General features: G+C 41.8%; 1 pseudogene; it reads left to right on the top strand.

Annotated features, from left to right (window-relative positions):
* Window positions 1-4,712: 4,712 nt before the first annotated feature.
* LOC102400946 lies at window positions 4,713-9,351 on the top strand (annotated as a pseudogene).
* The last annotated feature ends 1,380 nt before the right edge of the window (window positions 9,352-10,731 follow it).

Genomic DNA, 10,731 nt, shown 5'->3' on the forward strand with positions numbered 1-10,731 from the left:
TAATTATCTTTATTTTCAGTATATTTCATTGTAAGTTTATACAGTTTAATTTTTAATAATATAAATCAATATTTTAATTTTTAATATGTAAGTCAACTGGCTCACAAAATTCTTGATAACTTAACAGTTGGTTCTTACCAAGTCAGTATAAGCTGCCTCTAGTAAACCTCTGAGTTCACTTTCTACATCATCCAACAGGAGACTATTTTATGCAATTAAAGATTACTTCTCATTTATTAAGTCTAAATTCCATGGCCTGAAGAACTGCTCTGGTCAGATTTATTCAATAATCTTAAAGAACAAAGCAATAAAATAAAATTAATAAATTCTTTAAGATTCAGCCCCAGGATTAGCCTACTGTATTACTCTCTTCTTTTTATTCAATGGAGTCTCTTGCTTTGATGCAGGCCAAGGCACCACTCTAGCTCAGGCCTTTGTCATTTTTAAGAAATCATATTATTTGTATTTAGTCAGGGTATTTCTGCTTTTAGTCATATTTGTCTTCAATTCTCTTCTCCACAACATCAGGGCGACCTGTGTTCTAAAATCAGGTTTGGGACCTCCCTGGTGGTCCAGTGGCTAAGACTCTGAGCTCCAATGCAGGAGGCCTGGGTTTGATTTCTGGTTGGGGAACTGGATCCCACATACTGAGACAAAACATCCCAAATGCTGCAACTAAAAGAGCCCATGTGCTGCAACCAAGATTGAAGATTCTGCCTTGGGAGTTTCGCTGGTGGTTCAGTGGTTGCCCACATGGCATAGGGCAACTAAGCCCATGGGCTATAATTACTGAGCCTGTGCTCTGGAGCCCATAAGCTGCAACTACTGACCCCACATGCAGCAACTACTGAAGCCCATGTGCCCTAGAGTCCATGCTCCAAAACAACCCACTGTGATGAGAAGCCCTCACACTGCAACTAGAGAACGGCCCCTGCTCGCTGCAATTAGAGAAAAGCCCTGGTGCAATAGCAAAGACCAAGCATAGCCAAAAATGAAAAAAAAAAGAAAGAAAGATCCCACGTGCCACAACTAAGGCCCAGCACAGCCAAATAAAATAAATATCCAAAATAAATAAATAAAATCACAGGTTTGATCAAGTGTTTTCCCATTACCTGAAGAATGAAGTTCAAACTCCTTAGGCTGATACATAAGGCCTTTGCTATTAAAAAAAAAAAAAAAAAAAATATATATATATATATAACAAAGTAAATCACTGCCAAACCTTATTCCTCTCTGTATTATACATCCACATCCTTGTCATTTTTCCATGGAGGCATAGAGTGCTTTCCCGCCCTGACTTTTGACTTAGCCATGTGATTACTTTGACCGAAGGTATGTTAGGAATGTGGCATGAACAGAGGCTTGAAAGGAGCTTGCATGGTTGGGCTTGTGCTTCTGCCATCACTCTAAGAACATACCCTGATTGCCTTTGTCCCTGAAATCTGAGCCCAGAATGAGATATGTGGGTTAAGCAGACAAGCCTGAGGCAGAACTTCCTGGCCAACCACAGTCTAGATCAGTTGATCACCAGTTGACCTGCAGACTCAATGAACATGAAAATAAATGCTAATTATTGTAGGCCACAAATATTTTGTAGTTATTATTCAGCAAAAGATGATAGATATAATAATTAATATTTTAGTCCTTATTCGATGCCATGAACTTTTATAACTATAAGCTCATTTAACTTTCCTAATAACCTAATAAACAGTCTTTCTTATATTGTTCGGATGGGAGAGCTGATATTTAATGAGCTCATGTTATTTGCTGATGTCTATAGACCACGTACGGAGAAGGCAACGGCAACCCACTCCAGTACTCTTGCCTGGAAAATCCCATGGACGGAGGAGCCTGGTAGGCTGCAGTTCATGGGGTTGCTAAGAGTCAGGCATGACTGAGTGACTTCACTTTCACTTTTCACTTTCATGCATTGGAGAAGGAAATGGCAACCCACTCCAGTGTTCTTGCCTGGCGAATCCCAGGGACAGGGGAGCCTGGTGGGCTGCCGTCTATGGGATCACACAGAGTCGGACACTACTGAAGCAACTTGGCAACAGCAGCAGCATAGACCAAGTAAGTGTGGTGGATATGGGATATGAATTTGGATATATCTTTCCTCAGTTCACACCTTCATTTCCTACTGCTCCATCTATTTATTATATTTTCTGCTTTGACAATAACATATTCTAAAATATCACTTGTATCTCCAGCCTTTGCACGTTATACCCCATGAGGCACCTACTATATGGTTCTGCTGCTGCTGCTAAGTTGCTTCAGTCGTGTCCGACTCTGTGCGACCCCATAGACGGAAGCCCACCAGGCTCCCCCGTCCCTGGGATTCTCCAGGCAAGAACACTGGAGTGGGTTGCCATTTCTTTCTCCAATGCATGAAAGTGAAAAGTGAAAGTGAAGTCGCTCAGTTGTGTCCGACTCTTAGCGACCCCAAGGACTACAGCCTACCAGGCTCCTCTGCCCATGGGATTTTCCAGGCAATGGTAGACACTCAATAAATATTTATTGAATGGCTAATGGCCTGTCTGGAATGCCTGTTTTGTCACCTAGGTAATTCATAAATAATTTTCAAAACCTGGCTTATAGATTACTTCTTTGTAAAGATTTTCCATCTCTCAGATAATTTTCTCCTTGTGCTTTGCACAGTCAAAAGTTTTACCTTTCATTTGCTGTTGTTGTTCAGTCGTCCTGTCACGTCTGACTCTTTGCAACCTCATGGACTGGAGCACCCCAGGCCTCCCTGTCCCTTACCATCTCCCAGAGTTTGCCCAAGTTCATGTACATTGCATCAGTGATGCCATCCAGCCATCTCATCCTCTGACGCCCTCTTTTGTCCTCAATCTTTCCCAGCATCAGGGACTTTTCCAATGAGTCAGCTGTTCACAACAGATGACCAAAACACTGGAGTTTCAGCTTCAGCATCAGTTCTTCCAATGAATATTCAGGGTTGATTTCCTTTAGGATTGACTGGTTTGATCTCCTTGCTGTCCAAGGGACTCTCAGGGGTCTTCTCCAGCACCACAGTTCAAAGGCATCAATTCTTCAGCATTCTGCCTTCTTTATGGTCCAGTTCTCACAACTGTATGTGACCACTGGGAAGGCCATAGCCTTGACTATATGGACCTTTGTCAGCAGAGTAATGTCTTTGTTTTTCAACACACAGTCTAGGTTTGTTATAACTTTCCTGCCAAAAAGAAAACATCTTCTGATTTCATGGCCATAGTCACCATCCGCAGTGATTTTAGAGCCCAAGAAGAGGAAATCTGTCACTACTTCCACCTTTCCCCCCTCTATCTGCCATGAAGTAATGGGGCCGGATGCCACGAACTTACTTTTTTTTAATATTTAGTTGTAAGCTTGCTCTTTCACACTCTTCCCTCACCTTCATCAAGAGGCTCTTTAGTTCCTCTTCACTTTCTGCCATTAGAGTGGTATCATCTGCATATCTGAGGTTGTTGATGTTTCTCCCACCTATCTTGATTCCAGCTTGTAACTCATCCAGCCTGGCATTTCTCATGATATGCTCAGAGTATAGATTAAACAAACAGGGTGACAGCAGACAGTACTGTCGTACTCCTTTCTCAACCTTGAACAGATCAGTTGTTCCATATAGGGTTCTAACTGTTGCTTCTTGACCCGCATACAGATTTCCCAGGAGACAGGTAAAGTGGTCTGGTATTCCCATCTCCATAAGAGCTTTCCACAATTTATTATGATCCACACAATCAAATGCTGTAGTCAAATGGTGTAGTTGATGAAACAGAGGTAGATGTTTTTCTGGAATTCCCTAGCTTTCTCTATGATTCAGCAAATGTTGGCAATTTGATCTCTGGTTCCTCTTCCTTTTCTAAACCCAGCTTGAACATCTGGAAGTTCTTGGTTTGCATAATGCTGAAGCCTAGCATGCAAGATTTTAAGCATGACCTTACTAGCATGGGAGATGAGTGCGATTGTCCGATGGTTAGCACATTCTTTGATACTACCCTTGGGAATTGAGATGAGGATTGACCTTTTCCAGTTCTGTAGCCACTGCTGGGTGTTCCAGATTTGCTGACATATTGAATGCAACACCTTGATGGCATCCTCCTTTTGGGTTTTGAATAGTTCTACTGGAATTCCAACGCATTACCTCTCATACTAAATCGAAATTATTTTATGACACATTTGGCTTCCTGATCTTAAGATTTCTCAGCGTTAAGGTTCACAATAATTCATGTTGTATCCCTAGGGCTAGTCTGGGCACATGCCTAATAAGTGTATGTTTTTATTCTAAGTGGTCTTTTTTTTAATCACCAAAATAGTATGCGATCTAAGCTTCCAGGAAATTCCAACAAATTTAAGCATCATGACTATCCAGCAATGCTATCCACATTCAAAAGCAGTAACTAAAGACTGATTTAAAACTAGTGTTTCAAGAGGTTCAGGAAACTCCTCACCTGCACCCTAGGACTCATCACCTCTCCTCCATGACCCTCCTGAAAAATCACTGCATCGAGCAGGATGTTATGAAGAGAAAGCACCATACTGTGAAGGGCATAGTTGCATGGGGGAGAAGATTGAAAAGCCTGTGTTTAGTTTCAAAGTTTTAGACTGGTTTTTCTTAACCAAAGCATTTGAAATACAGAGTTTTATAAGGAGAAATAAAATAACCCATGCTTTGAAGTACTTTTAAAATCACTTATTATGGAGAGGGATCTAAGATGGTGACTGTGGAACCAGAAACCACCTCTACTCCTAATTCCTACCTGCAGAGAAAAGAGAAATCTATCAGGAGGTGGCTAATCCAGAACAATATATGAAACATCCCTTACAGAACAGATGGGCACTCTGGCTTTTTAAAAATGATAAAAGCAAAACTTGGCAAAAAGCAAACCTTCAACTGATCTCTAAGTTTGATACTCTTGAAGGCTTTTGGGCTCTGTACAACCATATCCAGTTGCCTAGTAATTTAATGTCCAGCTGTGAATACTCACTTTTTAAGGATGGAATTAAGCCTATGTGGGAAGATGAGAAAAACAAACAAGGAGGATGATAGCTAATTACACTGAACAAACAGCAGAGGTGAAGTGATCTCAATCGCTTTTGGCTACAGATGCTGCTGTGCCTTATTGAAGAATCTTTTGATGAGTACCGACTTCCCTGGTGGCTCAGACGGTAAAGCATCTGTCTACAATGTGGGAGACCTGGGTTCGATCCCTGGGTTGGGAAGATTCCCTGGAGAAGGAAATGGCAACCCACTCTGGTACTCTTGCCTTGAAAATCCCATGAATGGAGGAGCTTGGTGCAGGCTACTATCCATGGGGACGCAAAGAGTCGGGCACGACTGAGCGACTTCACTTTCACTTTTCACAGTGATAATATACGTGGTGCTGCTGTTAATGTTAGAGCTAAAGCTGATAAATAGCAATATGGACTCCTGACTGTGAAAAGAGAGACACTGTTACACATAATAGGGAGGGTAGACAATCAGATTGATTATATTCTTGGCAGCCAAAGATGGAGAAGCTCTATACAGTCAGCAGAAACAAGACCAGGAGCTGACTGTGGCTCAGATCATAAACTCCTTATTGCCAAATGCAGACTTAAATTGAAGAAACTAGGGAAAACCACTAGACCATTCAGGTATGACCTAAATCAAATCCATTATGACTATACAGTGGAAGTGAGAAATAGATTTAAGGGACTAGATCTGATAGACAGAGTCCCTGATGAACTATGGATGGAGATTCATGACATTGTACAGGAGACAGGAATCAAGACCGTGCCTGCCAGGAGCCAGCGTGAGGACCTCCGCCCGTGGCAAAGGTCATGAGGAAGGAGGCTCGACATACGCAAAGGTGGGATCGAGCCTCAGGAGTCCCCCTGGAAATTCTCAAGCATCTACCCCCAAAACCAGAGTCTGCCTACTTTACTACTTTGTGCTCTCACCTACACCTCTGACTTTACGGGGGGCTGTCCCCCACCACCTCTTTCAGAGAAGGAGTTAACTTAGAGCTCCAGTTAATAATAATTCCTGGACGTGATAGGAGTGTTTCAACCTACAAACTCCTCTGAAGGTTCTCTAGCCTGCCTGACAGGCTTGTCCGGCCACATGTGATTGTTCACAGCCTCCCAACCGTGAGAGGCACGAAATGCTTTAAACCTTCTAAAAACAGATTCTTTTGAGAAGTCAGAAAATTATTAGTGTAGTATAGTGGGCTGATTAGAAATTGTATTGGTGAAGGGTTTTTCATTTGTTGAGCCAATGTTTACTGCTAAGTCTCCACATCCCCTGCCCTTATACACATTAATGAATATATAGAAGAAATAAGTATTAACCTTTGATATTAATTATGTTAGACCTTAGGCTAAGCAAATTCTTTCCTTAATTAAAACCCACTACACCCTCACCCTATAAGGATGTAACTTTATCTGGTGCCTTCGGAAGGTGGCGTTTGTTTTAAGAATAATCACCCCTGGATAAATAAGTATTCTGGTTGACTGACCGCTGTCACAAGGAGAGGGTCATAAGTTGTCAGCAGGCCCCCTGGCCAGAAGATGATGTAACACCCCTAAGACCTCTGTATACATTTGTATGAAGCACCTGACTTTAATAAAAGTCAGGACTGCTGACCCCACGTGACTTTTGTATAACATCTCAGTGTATAAAAACAGACCCTGGAAAAATAAAAAATGGGATCAGTTCCTCGAAAGACTGGTCTCCCCATATCGTTCTTTCTCTCACCTTCTGGCTGAATCCCCATCTGGAACGTGGAGGCTTGTCAAGCCTACTAATTATGCCTGGGCTTCTAAGATCTGACTGGGGAGGCCTTAGTGTCTCCTCTCCTTTGGGAGAACGGGAGGACGCCTGTGGCCTACGTAGGTGACGTAAATTCATTATTTTGGAATTTTATTAGCTTTCCACATAAACCAAGTTATTTAGCCTCTTTTCTCCACTGAATTTTCTCGCTGAGCTATCCTTATTCTATTACTCTTTATATCTCTAATTAATATTTAATTAAAGCTATCGTATTCTGATCGCTGAAGTCGTCTCTCCTTCGAATTTCCCTGGATCCACCGGGGCTGGACCCTGGCACATGCCCAAGAAAAACAAATGCAAAAAAGCAACATGGTTGTCTGAGGAGGCCTTAAAAATAGCTGAGAAAAGAAAAAGAGGAAAGATATACCCATTTGAATGCAGAGTTCCAAAGGATAGCAGGAGAGATAAGAAAGCCTTCCTCAGTGATCAATGCAAAGAAATAGAGGAAAACAATAGAATGGGAAAGACTAGAGATTTCTTCAAGAAAATTAGAGATACCAAGGGAACATTTCATGCAAAGATGGGCTTAATAAAGGACAGAAATGGTAGGAACCTAACAAAAGCAGAAGATATTAAGAAGAGGTGGCAAGAATACACAGAAGAATTGTACAAAAAAGATCTTCATGACCCAGATAATCACGATGGTGTGATCACTCATACTCACCTAGAGCCAGACATCCTGGAATGTGAAGTCAAGTGGGCCTTAGGAAGCATCACTATGAACAAATCTAGTGGAGGTGATGAAATTCCAGTTGAGCTATTTCAAATCCTGAAAGATGATACTGTGAAAGTGCTGCACTCAATATGTCAGCAAATTTGGAAAACTCAGCAGTGGCCACAGGACTAGAAAAGGTCAGTTTTCATTCCAATCCCAAAGAAAGGCAATGCTAAAGAATGCTCAAACTACTGCACAATTGCACTCATCTCACACACTAGTAAAGTAATGCTCAGAATTCTCCAAGCCAGGCTTCAGCAATACATGAACCATGAACTTCCAGATGTTCAAGCTGGTTTTAGAAAAGGCAGAGGAATCAGAGATCAAATTGCCAACATCCGCTGGATCATCAAAAAAGCAAGAGAGTTCCAAAAAAACATCTATCTCTGCTTTATTGACTATGCCAAAGCCTTTGATTGTGTGGATCACAATAAACTGTGGAAAATTCTGAAAGAGATGGGAATACCAGACCACCTGACCTGCCTCTTGAGAAGTCTGTATGCAGGTCAGGAAGCACCAGTTAGAACTGGACATGGAACAACAGACTGGTTCCAAATAGGAAAAGGAGCACATCAAGACTGTATATTGTCACCCTGCTTATTTAACTTATATGCAGAGTACATCATGAGAAATGCTGGGCTGGAGGAAGCACAAGCTGGAATCAAGATTGCCGGGAGAAATATCAATAACCTCAGATATGCAGATGACACCACCCTTATGGCAGAAAGTGAAGAACTAAAGAGCTTCTTGATGAAAGTTAAAGAGGAGAGTGAAAAAGTTGGCTTAAAACTCAACATTCAGAAAACTAAGATCATGGCATCCGGTCCCATCACTTCATGGCAAATAGATGGGTAAACAGTGGAAACAGTGTCAGACTTTTTTTGGCGGGGGGGGTGGGGCTCCAAAATCTCTGCAGATGGTGATTGCAGCCATGAAATTAAAAGACGCTTACTCCTTGGAAGGAAAGTTATGACCAACCTAGACAGCATATTAAAAAGCAGAGACATTACTTTGTCAACAAAGTTCCGTCTAGTCAAGGCTATTGGAGAAGGAAATGGCTACTCACTCCAGTATTCTTGCCTTGAAAATCCCAGGGACGGGGGAGCCTGGTAGGCTGCAGTCCACGGGGTCACTGAGAGTCGGACACAACTGAGCAACTTCACTTTCACTTTTCACTTTCATGCATTGGGGAAGGAAATGGCAACCCACTCCAGTGTTCTTGCCTGGAGAATCCCAGGGACAGGGGAGCCTGGTGTGCTGTTTATGGGTTCGCAGCAGTCAAGGCTATGGTTTTTCCAGTGGTCATGTATGGATGTGAGAGCTGGACTATAAAGAAGACTGAGCACAGAAGAATTGATGCTTTTGAACTGTGGTGTTGGAGAAGACTCTTTAGAGTCCCTTCGACTGCAAGGAGATCCAAACAGTCCATTCTGAAGGAGATCAGCCCTGGGATTTCTTTGGAAGGAATGATGCTAAAGCTGAAACTCCAATACTTTGGCCACTTGATGCAAAGAGCTGACTCATTTGAAAAGACCCTGATGCTGGGAAAGATTGGGGGCAGGAGGAGAAGGGGACAACAGAGGATGAGATGGTTGGATGGCATCACTGACTCAACGGACATGGGTTTGAGTGGACTCCAGGAGCTGGAGATGGACAGGGAAGCCTGGTGTGCTGCAGTTCATGGAGTCGCAAAGAGTTGGACATGACTGAGCGACTGAAGTGAACTGAGACAAGGAAAGGTTAGAACTTCCTCCAAAGATAGCTGTCTCATGAAGGCACAGCTACTAAGAGTGGTTCCACCGTAAAAAGAAGGTGTGTTGTTTAAGACGACACCTTCCGAGTATTCTCATAGAAGACTGTGTCAAGCAATCAATATTTGGGAGCTGAACCAAAGCCTATTCAAAAGCACATTGGACTGCATTTAAATTTGATTTCCATCTAAATGATGTTAAGAATTAAGAGAAGCCTCAGTTACCTTTATCCTGTATTTCTGTGTTTATATTTTTTTTTAAAATTTTGACTAGAGTGTCCACTGTCCACTGGGGTTTCCCTGATAGCTCAGTTGGTAAAGAATCTGCCTGCAATGAGGAGACCCCAGTTCAATTCCTGGGTGGGGAAGATCCCCTGGAGAATGGATAGGCTACCCACTCCAGTATTCTGGCCTGGAGAAATCCATGGACTGTATAGTCCATGGAGTCACAAACAGTGGGACACAACTGAGCGACTTTCACTAGGTCTACATCACTAGGTCCACTGTCCTTAAAGAATTCGAGTAGGCATCATCTCCAGAATCCATAATGTTCCTGGCCCATTCTGTAATAGCTTAATTAACCATTACAAACACATTTGATTCATCTACAATAGTAAAAAAAAAAAAAAAGACTTTGCATTTCTGTGCCTTACAAGAGAACAATTCTGTTTATATTCCATTGTATGCAGGAACACATTTTGCTAGTTTGAAAGAATATGATGCTCACAGTTTTCTAGCAATTCTGTTTCTTTTTACAGAATTGTCTGTGTTGTACTCTTGCTGATGGCTGCTAGATTTTGTTTCCCTACTTGATAACATTGATGATTCTAATGATAACATTAGTGATTAGTGATAACATGTTAGTGATAGTTAATGTTAGCGATGTTAGTTAATGTTAGTGATAACATTAGTGATTTCAGTTTTTCATTTGTTTTGCTTTTCTTTTTTATTCCCGTATGTAACATCAGTGAAGCGTACAGGAATATGACACAAAGGTGAAATAAACATTAATCTGTGCATTCTTTGGTAACTTTGTTTGTTTTTTGTAACTACAAAGCCTTGCTACAAATTTATGCATTTCTTTCAAATCAGTGATCTGTTTGTGTGATTTTCTAGACAAAATTGTGGATTATTAAAAAAAAACATGATAATTACATTCCTAATTAGAATTGTCATGCTCAGTCACTTCAGTCGCATCCAATGCTTTGTGATCCCGTGTACTGTAGCTCACCAGGTTCTTCTGTCTGTGGGATTTTTCAGGCAAGAATACTGGAGTGGGTTGCCAAGCCCTCCTCCAGAGGATCTTCCTGACCCAGGGATTTGAACCTGAGGCCCCTCCTCTCCTGCACTGCAGGTGGATTCTTTACCACTGAGCCATCAGGGAAGCCCCAATTAGAATTAGTATCTCTGTTTTTGTATCTTTATGCTGTATTTTAACACTTTGTACTACATAGG

This window comes from Bubalus bubalis, chromosome 10 (genome assembly GCF_019923935.1).
Source record: "Bubalus bubalis isolate 160015118507 breed Murrah chromosome 10, NDDB_SH_1, whole genome shotgun sequence".
Classification (NCBI taxonomy): domain Eukaryota; kingdom Metazoa; phylum Chordata; class Mammalia; order Artiodactyla; family Bovidae; genus Bubalus; species Bubalus bubalis.